This window comes from Columba livia, chromosome Z, assembly GCF_036013475.1.
Source record: "Columba livia isolate bColLiv1 breed racing homer chromosome Z, bColLiv1.pat.W.v2, whole genome shotgun sequence".
In the NCBI taxonomy this organism is placed as follows: Eukaryota; Metazoa; Chordata; class Aves; order Columbiformes; family Columbidae; genus Columba; species Columba livia.
Window position 1 is genome coordinate 14,759,804 of NC_088642.1, and position 18,746 is coordinate 14,778,549.

Consider the following 18,746-nt stretch of genomic DNA (forward strand, 5'->3'; position numbering starts at 1 on the left):
TTGACCCTGGTAAAAAGGCAATTTCACAGCGGTTTCTGGTTGAGGCCATGAACAGCTGGGATAAATCCAAGAGCTGCCTTGGACTTGCTTTTATTTCTTTCAAGGTCTAATCTGTCTCTGGCCAGCAGCAACAGAGAGGAAGTATGATTTACAACCACCTTTTCTAGTGTAGCAAAAGACTATTCTGTCTTCCAGGCCAGAGACACTGATTCTGACCAAAACAATTATTTGGATTTTTTTTTTCAATGTGTTTTTTGCCTCTGCTCCTGGATGTCAATACCAAAACTCGTGTTTATTTCATCAAGTGTAGGATTTGCCAGTGTGAGATACAGGGAAAAGCAGCGGGCTCCAGGTTTAACATGCGTGGGCAGGACATTTCACTACATGACTAAACCAGTCTCCATCTTTTGAAACTGAACCTGGTAGTATAGAAACCATGGAGCATGAAATGACTGTGAATGGTGTGCAATTTAATAGGCATTGTAGCATTGGAGGGACAGCACGACATGCACAACACCACCAGTTAATCTGAAGGCACCCCAGCAGCTGTGGTGGGTTGGTTCTCACATCAGATCAGCTAACCATCCTCATTGGGCAAGAAAGGATTCACACACCTGATTTTTTGGCAAGCTTTGTCATGTGTCATGAAACGCTACATTTTCCCTTCGTATTTTTGCAAGCCGTTTCCTTTGTATACTCTCTGGGAGCAGAAAAAGGCATTCATTCAGTGTAAAATGACTCCTAGACAGATGAAGAGCATCAGCTTTTGACTCTAGCTGACCTGTGACTTCATATTACCCTGCACTGAAATCCCTCTGGCAGGATAAGCTTCCAGAACGGTTACCTGGCAATGACAGCCCCATCTACGCTGTGATTTAGGGTGCTGCTCTTTCAGGGTCTTATTGCTGTAACCCCAAAGAGAACACAAGAGAAATTCAGATACCAGCTTTTACCAAATAAAAAGCAGTATCTTTTTAGTCCGAGATAGGAGAGTTAAAAAAGCTATTCAGTAAGTTATCCAGGTTACTCCTGGCTTTCCATATCAAATTGCTGAAATGCATTTTTAAATAACCAGGCCATTTCACTGGTAAGGAGCCATGGACCTGAATTAATTCTAGCTACTCGGACATGACTTGCATGCTTTGACCAAAAAAAAAAAAGCTATTCCAATGTATAATACTTCTCATAAGCAACCTGTAGTAGGCATTGAGCAGTGAATTCCTTGAGCATGTGAAGAACAGTTACGCCATAACCTTTTCTCATGACTAATGACATTTGTTTTGTGTTAAAGGAGGGACACTATTGTGATCCAGAACACTGCACTTCACCAAATTAGCTACTTTCTAGGTGGACAAACTGGGTAACAAGATAAGACAGAGCTTTGCCTGCTTACAACTCTGAATTATTTTCCATTTAAGTATGCTTTGGAATGTGAAGCTATAAGTAGAGTCAACAGGTTATACATGTCACGTCAGATAACATGGAAGAGATGGCAGAAGGGATCCATCAACAGCCCAGACAATTTTTAAAACAAAATAAGCTTCTGCTTATTTGATAGCATGGCAATTTGCATGTTGTTATTTCAGGTGTAAAGTCTTCACTAAAAGTACCTAAAATCAGTTCCATAAACAGCTGCTTCCCCGGTTGCTGTGGTAACAGGATGAGTATGAAGTGAAGCCAAATACGAGTGGCTCAGGGGTCACAATAACAGTGCATGGTGACAGGCATGGAAAAATATAATGATCAGCCAAAACAACAGGCAAAACAAGCTACATTTATATCAATGTTTCAGACAAAAACAAGCAACTGAGGCCCAATCTTGTGGTACCTAGTATATCTCAGTGCTCATGACATTTCATTTCTAGAAGCAGGATGTTGCTAAAGCACGGCTTCTTGCAGGACAAAGGCATGTTGTAAGACTTCACAGTGCTTCACACCAGCACAAGAAATTATTAAAATGAGACAGTCACTAAAGAGAAGCTTCATTTCCAAATGAAACAGTCATAAATTAATAACTACTCGGCATGCTATCTAGCTCCCATAGGTTTTTCAATGCCATTCTTGTGTCCTAATGTAGTCTAACTGCATACCTCTACCTCTCCACCCACAAGAGTAGACTCCACCTTTAATGGTACCACATGTGTCTGGTGATGACAAAAGTGGGCTAGAAGCAGTAACAGCACCTTTCAGACCTCAGTATAGTGACTGTGCTGTAAAAGCCTTTCAGATGTCTGGTTTAAATCTGTAATGTTTCTCACAGGGGTAAAGCTGCCTCGCTGAACTCCAGGATGTCCTGGGCTCCAGAGGATGCTGCAGCAGGTCTCTCACCCTTCTAGTGTGTCTCAGAAGGGAAAAGCTTTGTCCATCCAAGCACAGACTAGATTTCTATCAGATATAGAGATGGGATTTCCAGACCACTGCCTTAATTCAGCTGGTTCTGAAATAAGTAAGCATAATTCCCAGTGGCAGCAGTTAGGCCAGTGAGATTCAAGTGAAACTGAAAATTAACGATGCCTGTAAGCACAAGACAGTCTTTGAGATACTTGAGTGTGCCTGCTTATCTTTTGTCACTGTTTTACATTGACAGGTTTGCATATTTTCTTCAAGCAAAAGTAACATCCTTACTGTTCATGCAAGATGCCAGAGGCCAATTACTTGTTACTATTTATATAGTTTGTTGGTTCTGCACAGGTTTATTGCAAAAGTGATCCTGCAGAAAGACTTTTGAAATATAAATGAATACAAATGAAATATAAAGCCATTTTGTTCCCTCTTCACACCTTGCCTGGAAATTTCTTCTGGGTGGGAGCTTTGCTAGACGAAGGCTTAACTGCTGGAACATGATGCCTGTCATAAGAACTGAAGCACACCGTGAGAAGGAGAGCTGGGAATTGTTCCACACTTTTTCCTTTTCTTTGTCCCATACTTTCTCTCATTTTCTTTTTCATGCACACTAATGTACTTTTTAGTGATCAGTGAGAATTCCTCTTAATATAAGGATCTACTCTGCAAAAATTGTATTACATATTCCATTTTTATTAAGCTTCAGTGGGTCCAAACTAAATATAGTCTCTCCTAACTGCAACTCAACATATCTATACATTCAGAGTTAGCATCTTTTGAAAGGAAAGGACTTCCCTTTTGTTGGATCAGCAGCAACAAAAGCTCCTAAGCTCCATTACATAAATCAGTCCTTGACACATCTACATTAACCCAGCAGACAAGTTTCTTCTCTCATTGCGATATACATCTCAAGGATAACTTTCTGATCAGTGAAATTCCACAGTTGTAAAATTACGATTTACAGAAATAATCTGTTTTATCATTTGAAGCAGTTCTCCGTGACACAGGCAGCCCCAGGCCTCAGGGCACATGGCACTGGGCCCTGAGCAGCAGACTGGGACAGCAGTGTGCCAGCAGAGAGCCCACAAGAAGATGTGTAATTCAGCCCACTCCCATATGCCGTGCCTCACACGAAAGCAGGAAAGATTTTGTGCAGAAAATCCTGGCTATGACTCCAAGCAGACAGTAGCAGGTCAATAGAATAAAAATGAGCCTTTTTAGAACTCTAACTTCACAGCCTTCTACCACATTTCAAATATTTTCTGACTCTGGATGCTTGCCCGTCTTCTCTGTAATAATTATCTGCAGAGCTTCAATAGTTTTATTGTTTTGTTTTCTTTTTAAATGATGAAAATATGAGAAGTATCAAACTACGCTATGCTCTGCTAAAGGAAAAATATCCCATGTATCAGCAGAGATAAAATGGCTCCAGCAGAGAGTGTTGCTGGTGTATATAGCCCTCATTATTCATATAAAACTGCTGCCACTGATCATTATTCCTAATAGCAGTAATCATCTCTGAATGAGTTTGTTCAAGTGTCCTCAGAATCACTGTGGTCTGTTAATGATCTGCTGGTAAAAGCCCATTTTGCTGTGTCTGCTGCTTAACCCACATCTATTTCTGCTGGGTCTTTTTCACCGTATTAATAGTGCTTTGAAAGGATCTTTAATATTCTGTCCTGCGGTATAAATAAAGCCTTCTGATAGTCATTCTGAGTCTGCTTATTCTGGATCTTCTGCCTAAATCTGCTTGTAAAATCAGCAGCTTCATGTACCCCTGACTTCCAAGTCCTGCTCCCGAAACAACTGCAGTGGTGGCCTCTCCCAGTCTTGTAAAGAAAGGACCAGGTTCTGCCTTCCATCTCAGAGATTCATCCTGCACCTACACTGCCTGCCCAGATATATCACAATACACAGTAGCACCCTGATTGCTTGGCTACCCGGAGAGGGTCCCCTTTTGGAGACCCACAGCAGGCTCCAGCCTGAAGCACCTACACATATTCCTATAGAAACTACATGGCTGAAGGAGGAGGATGAGGATGCATGCTGATGTATTGTGGGTCTGATGGATGCACCCTGATGCATGCTGATGCATTCCGATGCGTGCTGTGTCTCACTCTGACACAGTGTTGGAAAAAAAATCTTAGCATAAAAATGGATCAAGGCACCTGGAAATAATCTCATCTTTTCAAGTATACATAAAACCCCAGAATCCCACCTATGTTTTATAGCACAGGCAAAGTCCACTGTGTATTTTTTCCATTCCAGCTTTATCTGCTTTTTTTGTTTTGCAACGAGTATCAATGACCCCAGCCAGTCAGATTTGCAATGTGCTTGGACTTCTTTGGATGGCAAAAACGTTTGAAAGTTGTCAAGCTTTCAGTTTGCTTGCCTCTCACAGTGTCACAGTTTAACCTGAGCTAGCAATACAACCATGATAGCCACTCACTCACCCCCTCCCCCATCACCCCACCATAGGGGAGAGAAACTGCAAGGGAAGGGAGAAACTTGGATTGAGATAAACACAGTTTAATAAAATAACAAAATACTAATACACTACTAGTAAATATATATATAATAGAAATAAAAGATACTCAATGAACACACTGAGCAGTCAGTCCCAGGAAACAGCACCTGGTCCCACAGCCAACCCCAGAGAGAGAAAAGAGAGAAAAAAGGCAGAAAGGCTCAGATGCAAAATGGCAAAAAGCCAAATTAAATGTCTGACAACAAAAACTCCCCCAGCTTAGACAAAAAAAGAGTGAAGAAAAAAAAACAATGGGCGCAAGAGAAATTGTCTGAGAGAGAAAAAAAGTGGAAAGAGAGCGAAGCAGAAGGCCCAATGCTTCTTATATCTGGAGCATGACAGTAATAGGATGGAATACTCTCACTGATCAGTCTGGATGTCAGTCAAGCTCTGCCCCATCCCTGCCCTACTTCCTCTATATCTCACACCTGTGGACAGAGCACTCAGACCTCCATGGCTCTCAGACCAGAGCAATTAAAAGCATTAACTCTGTGCTGGGGTGTTATCTCTTGTTTCTCAGACTAAGTCCAAATAATGAGCCTGCTAGCTATGGGAAAAAAAAAAAGTTTCTAAGTGCATGAAGAAAATTAACCCATTTTCAGTCAAACCAGTACACATAGCAACAAAAATAATTCTAATAGAACACCTAAGTATGAAAATTTCAACTAGTAATGCAATTAATCCTGCTGTTCGACTGCTGCCATCTTAGCTCAGGTGATCAATTGATTCTTTGCAGAGATACAACAGGAATCCCAGCATTAATTTTCTTAATAACTTTACCACTGTTTGTTGTTGAACACTGTTAATATTTGGGCACAGAAGTGTGATTCATTTTCACTAAGAAAATGCACATGATATTCCCTGTAATTATTTTTCTCAGTTAGATTTTGGATTTTTCTAGATGAAATAAACTGATTGAAAACAAAATTTGGAGTGTTATTCCAAAAGGCAATAGTATTAAGGTTATTCTTCATAAGGAGTGGTGCTGCTTGACACCTCATAGAAAGAGCAGATCCTTTTTTTGAAAAAAAAATCTGTTAAATTACCCCTTACACAGTACTAGAAGAACTCTTTGTCTTACTTGATTATTACAAACAATACTAGACTTCTATAGGCTTGCTCTCCTCTTTTTGAAGTTTCTGACACCTCTTTGTAACTTGCCTTACTTCAAGGCCACAGGAAAACCAAATGCATCCTTCTCAGCTGCCTATGTGCATCACACAATATTTTAAAAAGCCAAGGTGCAGGGGCTTGATAGATAAAACATCTGATTTAACCAGTAAAGAGAAAAAAATCACCTAAACCCACTCAGAATAAACCTTCTTTTCAGCATTCCAGAGGGCTAGCCTTGAAAGGGGTACTATCCCTTTTAGAGAGGAGACGTTAAAAAGAGATATCAATTAGTCTAGCCTTGGTGTCGACTGAACAGCCAGCTTCATTATCTTACCCCGTAACTGTTCAGCATGTATATTACTTTTGCCTTAAAACACAAATCTTATTCAGAAGCTTGGAAAGTTGGAAAACAGATCAATGCCTGAGGAAGTCTGGGGAAGTAAATTGGCTATGAACACCTTTGACAGAAATCCCCAGATGCATGAGTTGCTTTTGCCTTGTCTGGCTGTCTCTGGTGTTCTTAGACTCATTTTGTTATGAACTTGTGCCATTTTATTGGAAGATGATTAAGGTCAAAAGTAATGGAAAGAAAGATTTCAAAGCGTGCCCATAAGACACCAAACTCTCTTGTCATCAACCAAATTACAGTATAATTAGATGCATTATCTTTTCTATTTCCTACTCACGAATATAGTTTTTTCTTCCAAGAAACAATATACAAAAAATTGATTAAAAAGCCATCAACTCCTATAAGAGATTCTAAAAGAATAAAAGGTATGTATTTCTATTTGTGCACACAAAAGACAAGACCTGTAGCCAATGTCTAAGTCTCTGAACATCCTCCTAGAATTGAGAGTTGAATCTGAATCTCAGCATTTATATTCTTTTAAATTGTTAAGCTATAATTGACTCTATATTCCAAGGCAGTTTATAGCTTATTTCCTTTTGTTGTTGTTGTTAAACTGACATTATAAAAACAGGCTGAAACTTCAGTTCCCTCTCTCTTCCATTCTATTTACATTTGAGCTGGAAACTGTCAATTGAAAGCACAGTTTAATTTTAAAATTTTCAACAAAAATCAAAGTACAGAGACAGTGTAGACAGAAGAAACAAACAAACAAACAAACAAAAACCCACAGCCAACCAAACTACAATAGTATCTTTGGGCCTATAGAGAAGGCTTTGTTGTACCAAGCTCAAAGGGCTGGCTTTTACCTTTCACAACTGCAATAATTTTAGTCATGAGTAAGGTTAGATGCCTTTAATATGTTTACATTAAGCAAAGCAGTAATTTGAGATGTGGATAAGAATCATCAAGCTTGTATTAAGAAGCCAAGTTCCCATAAGCACAGATATTCAGGATTTTGTTTAAAACTATCATAAGAAAGAGCAAATGATGCTTTGGGCTGCCACACACCATTTCAGAGCCATTATGGAGCAAGAGCAGTGAAATGACATAAAAGAAAGCAATGGTTTAATTTACAGGCTTCTCTCTCAGTACCACGAACCCACTTCATTAGGACCAGATCTTGAGGTCACAGAAAAAGCCACTAACCCAACAACATTAGAGACAGCATTCAAAATGATGAATAAATACTTTCGACTAATTGTGGTAAATCCCCAAATTGCATGGTGTTTTGGCGGGCATTTTATCAAAAGGTGTTAATGTCCCGTGGCATTAGAAGTGCCAGGTTTTGTTTTCCCAGAAGGGGGCAAAGGGTACTAGAGGGATGGTGAGGGTTTCACAAGCTCTTAGGGAAGCACCACCTGCAATGTTTTAGAAAGACTCTTTGTCTGTGGTTTCACATAGCACTCTAAAAGGCTCCATTGACATGTGCTTTCAGAGCACAGTGACGTTAGCGTAGTTATTGGTCCTTTTTATTGGTCTTTCCATAAGTGGTTTTGCATTTATACCTCTCACTATGAAGGGAAGCCTGTTTCTAACTAGAAACTCACAGTTATGCTGGTGATAAGTCAGTGAGGCACAGAAGGAAAGTGAGGCATAGAGGAGCATCTCTCCAGACCACCCTCAGTATTTCAAAGCCAAGCTGCGCTGCACACACCCGGTTTTCAGTACTATTTTCTGTAACCACGTCTGCTCTCTTTTAAGAGCAAAAAGCTTCTCTTTAACTGGCCGTTCTTCTTACAGGATCTTCAGCAAGACAAAAGTTTATGTCCAAGAAAAACCTCTGTACTCATGATCACTTTTAAGAACTAAGGATGACATTTTAAAATGATAGCTCTGTGTAAATAACTTCAAATACTAGTGCCTCCTCATTTCAGCCAGTGTTATTCAGCTTATTACAGAAGTTTATTCCCAGTCTGAACTGAGCTTACACAGTTCTCACCACTAACATGCTAAAAATGACTAAGCCAAAGCATGTACATGAAATAACAGTTGAACTAACTGGATGGTATTTCTTGTAGGAGATGCAGCAGTTACAATCTATGTTTTGAAGTTTTGATTTACAGTGATGCCAGTACCAAACACAGGCTAAGTTATGTACTAAAGAAATGTCTTCCAGTCGCACTTAGAAGGACCTGATACAGCAGCGTCATGTAGCTGTTCATGGCAACACCCTGGGTTTGATTTAATTAGTAGATAGAAATGTTCATATTTCATTTATAACTGAAATGTTTTGCAAGTGATGCCCACATGACATTGTTCTGTAATAGGGAATTAGCTTGAATGAAGCCAATGAAACTGGACAAATCTTCGCAAAATCAAGCTATATACATTTCCACAAGACACTCAGATGCTCCTTGTGCAGCTCCGGGTTGCTATTCATTAGTGTCCACTTCCCCTGTAATTTGGGAAGGGTTGGACCCCCCTTGCCACTGTGACAAAAGAAAAACTCCATGAGACACCTGGATGTTTTGAAAACACCCAGGATAGATACAGATGGAAAGAAGCGGATTTGCTGTGCCACTGCAACATAACCTGGGACTCCAGTGCCCTTGTGCAGATTCATTGTGTTTAACTGTTCAGTTTAAAACTGAACTGAATATCCACCAGTACAGCCCAGGGCTCACAACATTGCAGTGGGTCAGCTGGATGGTTCTTAGTACCTTAAAGTCTTATAGGCTTGTGAAGAGAAGTTCGGCAAAATGAAATTTCTAAAATAGAAGAAGTAAGTGACTAAAACTACTTTAGACAGCTGCTATATGAGGTAGCAGGTGGTAAACCTACCCAGCGGCCCCAAGAAATATTAATATTTAAAAGGTCTTATATTTCACTAACTTCTGGTAAGTGTGGCACTATCTGTTGCTTTAAGGGAGTGGGGGGCATGGAAATCTGAACAAATGAATGAATTAGAGAAGGGCTTTCAGCTTCTTTCAAATTGTTCTCTCATGGCACTTCCCTAGACCTGTTTTCCACCCTTTTCAGCTCACCAGCACACTGGGCTGACACCCCTTTGTGCCCCTGGTAGCCTCCCCCACCACCAGCCCTTGTTCAAGTTACAGCAAGCCAGATAAATCTAGGTAAGTACTACATAAAAAATGGTGTAAAGCCCAACCTCATGGTACACAACAAGGCTAGGATGGTAATTTTTGGAGTTGGCTGTCTCACTGTAATGACCTGTGGTTCTCATGGACCCATGTATCTATAGTCACTGCCCTTTTTTTTGTTTTGCTGTGTGAGCAATTCTTTGCTGTTCTGGACATTGCTTACAGCTAGAGAACATTACACTAGTGTCTGAAATCCACATAAACTGTACTGTCAAGACAAAGTTTGGCAATAAAAAAAAAATAAATAAAATCAGGTTTGCTTTTTACCACCTAATGTAATGTTGCTATCTTTAGAAGTACGTACACATCTCCACCCAATTCAGATAAACGCTTATACAATCATATCTTAATATCAAATCTCACCATCTTCTAGGTTTACAAGCTGTACACTTTTTGGCAGGAAAATAAGAGATACATTGTGGCTGGTTCTTACTGTTGGAGCTAGTCAGGTGCAGCATTGATGGAAATAATGTTTATTAACCTGCCACTCAGAGACAGGTTGAAAGATAAGTTCTAAAGTTTTGTTCACTGTGTTATAAATCACCATGTTTGAAAACCCAACTGGCAGCACTAGTACATTATTCTAGGGAGAGGATTCATCATTTTAGACGAAATATTTTTTAGAGGAAAAAATAAGTGTCTTCCTTGGGAAAACATTAGTAAGTTTCAGTGTTTCCTATCTGAAAGACTTTAAATTTTGCAGACTACAAAAACAATCAGTATTTTATTTTTATTCAGGAGTAGAAAACAGCATTTTTAATCATATGGGAAATTACAAGCAGTTCTAATTACACTTTCACTGATACCTTAAACAAACAAGTGTACGCAATAAATTGTAATCTATATAGTATGATCTAAAAAACATTGTAAAATAAAAATGTTATGGCATGAGTTTGAAATTACATTAGTAATAATGAGGATGCCACTAATGAGCTAAGCAGTGTTGAGACCTGTATTGAAACCAGGTTTTACATACTTTTACCTGACAAGTCACTATCTTAAAGAATACAAGAAAGTGATGCCTGCAACAGTATCTGACATTTTTCTGGACCCTTGTAGTTACATAAGTATAATTTCTGACTGGCCATCAGTACTTAAGAAAAATCATCAGGTTTGGGGTTGTGGTGCAGGGGTGAAAGGTGTTTGGTTTGGCTGGTTGGGTTTTTTAATAACCTCAGTTGCAGCAGGATCAATTCTTGTGCATTTAGTGCATTTCCCAAGAGGCATTTCAAAGTTACCCCAAAACCAACCTGACATATTGTCTGTGTGGAACAACTTTTAATCACAAAGTTAGTCTGCATCTTAGCACAGTCTAAAGGTAGAGGATATGTTTCTGTCTCCATGAAGATCATACCCCTCCAAGAGTGCAGACATCCAGCTTCTGTACTTGCAGATAAATAAGGCAGACTGAACTGTTACTTATCCTGACAATGCAACTTAGAAGTCTAGCTGAAGTCATCAGAAACCTCCCTTGTATGGGCATAATTGGTCTGTTGTGGCTGAATTTTTTCTTATCCAGCTACAGCTGCATTCTGTGTATACAGGTGGGACTAAGCTGCCCCCTAAAACCATGAAACTGTATCTTCAGCTGATACTTACCTTGACTTCAAGTTTGACTTGCTGGAGTTCAGCCCAATAGACATAAGCAGATGCAATTCGGGGTAGGGCAGGTTTTCAATCTGCTGCACGAAATTATGACCTTGAGGAAAGAATGAGAAGAGAGGAGTGAGCCAGAAACTCCAGAGAAAAGGAGCAGCTGCAGTAGCCACAGGCCTTTCTGCCTCAGGTCTCTTCTTGACAAATTTTGGCTTCTCAGTTAAGTCTGATGTTCGAGCACCTTCAGTGTTACGCAGCATTCTTTGCTGAGACAAATGCCAGCTGTTTTACCAGCGGTAATTCTGAGTCTTCAGGATCAAGCAGAAATTCCCTGATCCACAGCATGCCATGGAAAATGTCAGAGAAATGCTCAGATCAGCTGCAGCAGCCTGGGAGGCCACAATAATTACTAGTGTCACAATGACACACCAGTACAGACTTTGGGATCAGAATCAACATGCCTGTATGTGCTGCACAAAAACAAATGGCTCTGCCACACACCTCACTGTACAGCTATGCCTGATGCTTTCATTATCTTTTCTGCAGTCTACCTAAAGTCATATTTCTTAAATTTCACTTCAGAAAAATCACAGCTCTCAAGTTTCTCCAATACCTCCGAAGACAGAAATTAAAGAAAGTAACTAAAAACTATTTGAAATATCCAACCAGCTCTCTTTTTGCCAGCACCCATGGCTTGTGGGCAAAGAGAGGAGCACTCTTTGATTTCCAAATTCCCTGATGTGACCCCACAGTACTCCTTGGTGTTTAAACAGTGTTTGACACAGCTGGAGCTCAGCCTTCACTGGCCCATCTCACTCCCATCCTGGGACTTTAATGGCCTCCAGCAACAACTAGTTCAAAAAACATTCACAAGTATGTTTCAGCTGCTTCACTCCACAGTTTCCTGGGGAAGGGAGACCTATACAATCTCTCTGTTTATCCATCTGTCTGTCCCTCTCCTTCACCTGTAACAGTTTCTTCGTTTTGTCCAGCTTCTACTTTTCTGTCAAACGTGGTTGAAGCTCAGAAATAAAAATCTCAAAAAAAATGTTGTGAGAATTCACACTTGGATAGAAGACTGACTAAAACACTTTTTTGAAGGGGTGAATTAAAGCCACTTTTCCCTTAACCAAGCCACAGTAGCTTCACCCAGTTGGCCTATAAGCACACAAGTGCTTGCCAGCTAATCTGCACATGTCCAGCCTCCTGTCAGCAGTAATGTACATCAGTACTTGTCTGGACCAGTGTGAGGAGAACTGGGAAGCCACGGGGAGATGGGAAATGGCACTGCAGAGAACAACATCAAGGCCGCAGGAAGAAGCCGAGATGCTACAAAGAGAGGGTTAGCAGTGTTTAGGCTGCATACAACACAGATCTTTCGGGAAATAAGGCTTCATTAATTTCAAGGATTATTGTATGGCCTGTTGAATTATACAGCACATATAAACACAGACAGTGGGGAGGAACCCAAAGTACACACCTTGTGGTACACTGATGCAATAAAAATATATTTTAACTCTGTGCCATATGAAAAAGAAGTGACACTATGAATACTGATCAAAGCGCAAAGCCATGTCATCCTATGGAAATAGTCTTGGTCTAGACATTCTGAGCAGACTTAGCTCATTACAGAAGACACCACCTTCAGCCAAGAATTTAATGAGGACTTTCACAATACCAGGCAAACTTTGTAACCGGAACTTTCAGATGTCTGAGTTGACAGTGAACAATGCAACTGTTCTCTGCAACTGAAAGTCATTATTATCTTAAAAATTAGCAACAACTCAGGATCTCCGGAGCACAAACAAGTCTTTCTCCCAAACTGAGAGCTCACAGTATCTACAGCAGCGTAGGAGCTGAACAGAAATCTAGAGCAGTTGGTTTTTTAAAATCAGAATTTGCTCATCCAAAAGCCAATAATTAGATCAGCCAAGTACTGTGTGCCTTCAACAGCCTGCTGCTGATCCCCTACAGACTACTAAGAAATGGAGGATGTCCTCCAGGATTACAGTAAAAAATATCACATCAATGTCCAAACAAAGTTTATGCCTAGTCTGGATGAAGATCAGAGGCCATCATTCCAGCAGCCTTATTCTAGATTGGTTTGAGAAGGAGAACCCTTGTGTAAATGGAAGAGGTTAAAGTTCAGTACCTCATCCACACCACCAACTTTCAGATATTCTCTAAGATTTAAAATAACATTTTTTCCACTCTTTAAGTACCCTGTCCAAGAGAATTTTATATTTTTCTCTTTCAAGATATTTAGTTTGGGAAACACGCAACCACTGTCAAGAAATGTCAGGCAAACTATGGATAATAACCAAAAATTTATGAAGTGCTAAATACCAGCACAGTTGTACTACAACCACTTTCTGTGAAGCTTGCTGTTTCTACTTGGCACAACTGGCATAATCTAAAATACTATTGTCTCCTGAAATCTGGACAAATGCCTATCTGCATCATTTTTGCATTTTCTGCAGCAAATCAAGACCTGGCAACCTCAGAAAACCTTTTTCAGAATCCAAACTTTCAATCCAACTTCAGTTTTCAGAGGAAAGTTATCATTCCAAACAGGTTTTGCTGAGAATGGTTTGGCCTGATAGTTCAACCTTTCAAACAAAGCAGCTGTACTTTTTTGCTGTTAGAGAATACCCATGCCTGCCAGCATTTAATCAAAGCCTAAATTATATTCAGCAACACCATAGAACTGTACTCCAGCATTCTGGAAACCTATTGCTAAAAATCCAAATTGACTCTTGTTAAAGAAAGTCTTCTTTACACTTCTGCATTTTGAACTGGCTCTTACTTTGCCACTTGGGGCAAGGGCTTTCCAAAATATTTTTGACTCATGTGATGAGATGTTTGAAAAGACCAAGTAGTATCTTGCCTACTCATTACAAACTGTGTATGGTAACACCGGCCATGGCATGAAGTCATAGTGCAGTCAATTTAAAGTCTACAGAGCCAAGATACAACCTCATACTCACAGCCAGGCCAAATGACAGCACTGAGTACCTGGCATCTACCCCAAGCAATGTAATACAAGTATCATGGAAGGTGAGAAGAGGGGAAACATGTCACTCCAGGGTTCACAGTGACCATTTCCAACTTTGTTGTTGCACAGGGAGATCACCTTTTCCCATTGACAGATTTCTAACTCCCAGAGCTGCTTCAACCACCTTGCCTGTTGAGCATAATTTAAATAGGTTTGAAGGATTAAAAGGACTGGTTCAGAGAATTAAAAGGAGTAGTTATTGTCTCACTTATTATACAACTTTAACATGGCCATTTCAAGCAGAGCTGAGTTATTGTTCATGATGAAAAGCAGCAGTAGAGGTGAAAGCTGTCCAGTGACAAGGGGATCTGCCCAGGTTTTGGAAGACACAGATTCATCACATAAAACCACCATGAATCACCTTGGGCAAGTCACTTGCTTCTTGCCCCTTGTATTCTTATCTGCTACATGGGGCAAATAGGCACCATGCTACCCTACAGAAATATAAAGGTAGATTGAGAACGGTAATGGGAGTTGTCTGTGTAAAATGTATTTTTCCCCATGAAATCTTTGCTAGTTAAGGACTCAACAGACTATTTTAAAAAGCAGGTTAAAAATGTATTCCTTTATAGTACAAAAGTATTTGTCAAAGGCTATGTAAGACAGGAGCTCATTAAAGCCAAGGCAACCTGGGTCATGTACAAAGGCAATTTAGGCTCTACAAAGTTGTTCTGGTTGCTTTTTTACAAAGATACTTGTAAACATCAGGACTAACTGATAGCCTGAAGATCGTGAGCTAAAAACTTTGATAACAACATAAGTCAGAGATGGTTATTATATTCTGGTTTTGTAAAGCCACAGAAGAAGTTAAATCCTTCCCAGGATGAAGAATTCTGGGATGTGTCATTTGAGTTGCCCTTGGCTGGCACCAAGCAGAGCTGGGCTCTAGGAGGGTACATACACAGATTAGGGAAATCAAACTGGCTTGTAATTTACATACATGCTGTTCCATAAACATGTTCAGAGTAAACCCGTTCTTCCCACCATTCTTCTAAACACCATATTTCTTTGTCCTGACCAGCAATTTCACACACCCCACATTTTTGGCATCTTCTTTCCTGAGGCAGACAGACACTCTTCAACCTGTTCCTAATCTGTGCATTGCAGGGAGATGTGCCAACCACCAGCTTCCAACGGTGCCACACTGTGTGAAACAAAAAATCTCCTTCATAAAGAGTGGTTTTCTCAGCTGGGAGTAGCTGTATTTATTAATTTATTTATTAATTACAGATTTATAACTTAGAAATAAATACATGCAATAGCCAACAGCATTCAGAATATATTCCTGGCATTCACTGACTTGCAAGCTGGAAAGATTTCTAATGGTTCAAAGTATGCACAAATGCAACTAGACTGCAATTCAGCTGAGCCTCTGAATTAAGAAGTACTCCAATCCATCTGTTCATGCCTTTCTCACACTCTGAAGAAAATAAATTATAGTATGGAAATCCTAAGAAAAGCACCTTTCCCCAAGCAATTAAACAGGTCTTAATGTTCAAAGTTTTGGGATTGTGCTCTGTCCAATGTAAACTAACAACTTCTTCAGTAGGAAAGATGAGCTTTATGGCAAATACATTTCCTCTAGTTCAAATCAAGCAATGAAAACACTATACCTAAACACATTGCTCTAAAACAATACTTCACACTAAGGTTTTTTTATATTTAATTGTGTAATAATATTCTCTTCATAAAGCAAATCATTTACGAAGAAAAGTCCAGCAAGATTTATAAGAAGCAACAATAAATTTTTAGCCTAATTGCTACTGTTGGGGGAAGAAAATGGACAAATGTTAAACAAAAATAATTTTTGAGGTCTGAAACAGAAGCAGTAAAACATCAAGATAAATACAGGTGAAGAACCATTGCCCAGTTTCATCTTGATGTTAACCAAATAAAGACTAGTCAGATTTTATTAATTCAAAAGAAGAGGATAATCCCCAGAGCAAGTCTGGTCTCTAAATGATGTAATACCAAATGCCTGCAAAGGCAATAGACTTGCAAAAGACTGAAGGATTGTTTTAATTAGTGGAACATGTATTTTTGTTCCCTTAGAGAAATCAATAAAAATGACTAGAACTAGCTGCATATTCTCTGTTCTTTAGCTTTTTGGCTATTTGGTCTCAGTAAATAACTTCCTAACTACAGCATACTTGAGTTTAGACTAGAACAAGATTATAGCCTGCTTCGCTCATGTTGTTTTTCCCAGGCTGTTGAGTGCTTTCTTTGACCTTCCTTTTTAAAAACAAGCTTTAAACCAAATAATAAGCCTGAGCTCATAGAAAATCTATATCTTATTAAAACATTTGAGTCTGCTACACTATTTTTTTTCAGATCTGGCTTTTTTCCACTAAAGCTCAGTTAAGTACTGTCAGCCAGCTGCCTGCTTTGCAAGATCATGAACCCTTTGCACAGAGGTTGCTTTACAAAGTGAAGAAAGCTTTTATTAAAACTCTGCAATACACTGCTCTTTCAGCATCAGTAGGCTAGTAATCCCTCAGCTGGCCCGGTTGAGGATAAGATCTGTAAACTCTCTGCCCAGCAGTATTGTTTGTATTGCAGTAACACTTCAAGGTACCATCTAGGGAATAGGACATTTGTCTAAATACTTCATTTTCTCATGCATGGAAAAGACAGACAGGTCTTTTAAGATCAAACTGGAATCTATAGCCGCGCATCTTACTGTAGGAGAATCTAGAAGCAGAGATCAGTGAATATCAAGATTATCACAGTTGTTCTAAGACGTCTATGCAGTTCCCCAAGGCCAACACTGATTGCAGAATTAAAACTGACACAGGGTGACAATATTGCTCATTATAAAATTCCTGTTCCCAAGTATTTTGCTTGGAAAATCCTGACAGACTATTTCAGTTTCCACCTCATCCTTCTAGCCTAATGTGCTGCTGTCAGCACACACTTTACAGGTCCCACATTGTTTACTATTACCAGAGGACCAAACTGTAGCTTACAATCATCTATTGCAACCATCACTGAAGGCTACAGAAGAAAGGCTAAGTAAGAACGGGATGGTCAGATTCATGATACTGTTTGGCTAATGTTTGTCTTGATTCACAATTTATATGTTAGTACAGTCAAAACAGGAAGTGAATACTAGTTGAACAACAGCTGGTAAATAGCTGTAATACAAGTTGAGGATAGAACAGGAGAGAGAATGTGTGCAGTAATATAAGTTAAATCTGATAACATGGTACAAGAGGTGTGAAACACCCTAAGGACACTTATTAGCAAACCATGATTTATGCTTGCCTTAATGAAATGGCCTCATTGTCTAAATGCCTTTCAGAATAAATTTCCAGTGAATAAATCCAGAATAACATAGAAGTTATCAATAGAATAATTTCTGTTAATGAAGAAGTACAAAGTCCACCAAATTTGTCCCTTCTACAGACCTCAAGCTGACATTTGGTTTCAAAAGTGTGTCATATAGCTGTGACTTTGTGCCTCGAATTTGTATTTTCATTATTTCCACCTATACTGATGTCAATTCCACAATAACTATGATTCCTACTATTCCTACTTATGCACAAATAGGCTGCTTTAGGCTCCAGGCAGAAAATAAAGGCCAAAACAAGGCAGAGTATTTATTGATAAACTGAAACATAAAAGGAGCTACAGTGCTGTTTTAAGGTTTCTCAGATGCGGGTTGTACTGTGGCCCAGGGACAGGTTCATGAACATTCTAAACTACTGACCATTGATGCCTTTCCCATTACCCACCATATTATTTCCCACATTCAGCAAGCTTTAGAAGTCAGACCCATGTAATTAATCCCATTTAAAGACTAGTCTAGTTAATTAATGAAACTAGGCTTCATGGGAACACCTCTGACTAAACCAGGACTATAGCTCTGAGCTCCCTGCTCCTCTAGGTTGAGTCACACAATAGCCTTGCACCCATACCCAATATGGTTTCTGCTGGGCAAGGACAGGGATCCAGAAATGAGTCAGGAATCTGACAATGAGTACATTTAATGTAAAATTTTATTAAAAACAAAACAGGGGTTTGTTATTTAACTGAAAAGAACTAGGTCCCTGATTTGGAAGTCCTTAAACAAGTAGGCTCTACCACAAAGTCTGAGCTTCTTAAATAGCTTTAAGGTTTGGGAACACAAATCATCAAAACTCAAAGATTTATTTTTATATGCCTGCTTGGCAAAGGTTGCTTGCCCTTTTTAATTCTTTTGTAATCTGTTTTCCATTTCATTTTTCCCTGGGCCTTGTTAGCTTTATTTGCATTGAAGCTGCTCTTGAATTCAAGCCATGCTGCTTTTTAAAAAAAACGATCAGATAAAAACACCTCTACTCCTGTTTTGATATCATAACAACCGAGATTTATTCTAACATTATGCTTGTACATAGAACTTCAAAATAAATAAGTCACATATCAGTGTGTTGTTTGGACCATTTGATGTACAAACTGGATGGTGTGAGCCAAACATGATAACCTAATTGTCTAGGATTTCCTCTGCTTTTTCCAGTTTTTAAAAAACAAAAAAAAAAGTTCAGTGGTGTATTTCATTCTACTGCATCTTTTCACTTTCTTGGTCTGGATATTTGTTCTTTCTGACGTCTCAGTTGTATAGAA

At 39.3% G+C, this 18,746-nt stretch overlaps 1 long non-coding RNA gene across 1 annotated transcript in view; it reads right to left on the bottom strand.

Moving 5' to 3' along the window:
• The window catches only part of LOC110365781 (uncharacterized), a 142,681-nt gene extending 131,236 nt beyond the window's left edge, over window positions 1-11,445 (bottom strand). Inside the window, exon 1 of the long non-coding RNA XR_010469106.1 lies at window positions 11,093-11,445. This is a non-coding gene — a long non-coding RNA (uncharacterized LOC110365781). The remainder of the gene's footprint in view (window positions 1-11,092) is intronic.
• Between the last annotated feature and the right edge of the window lie 7,301 nt (window positions 11,446-18,746).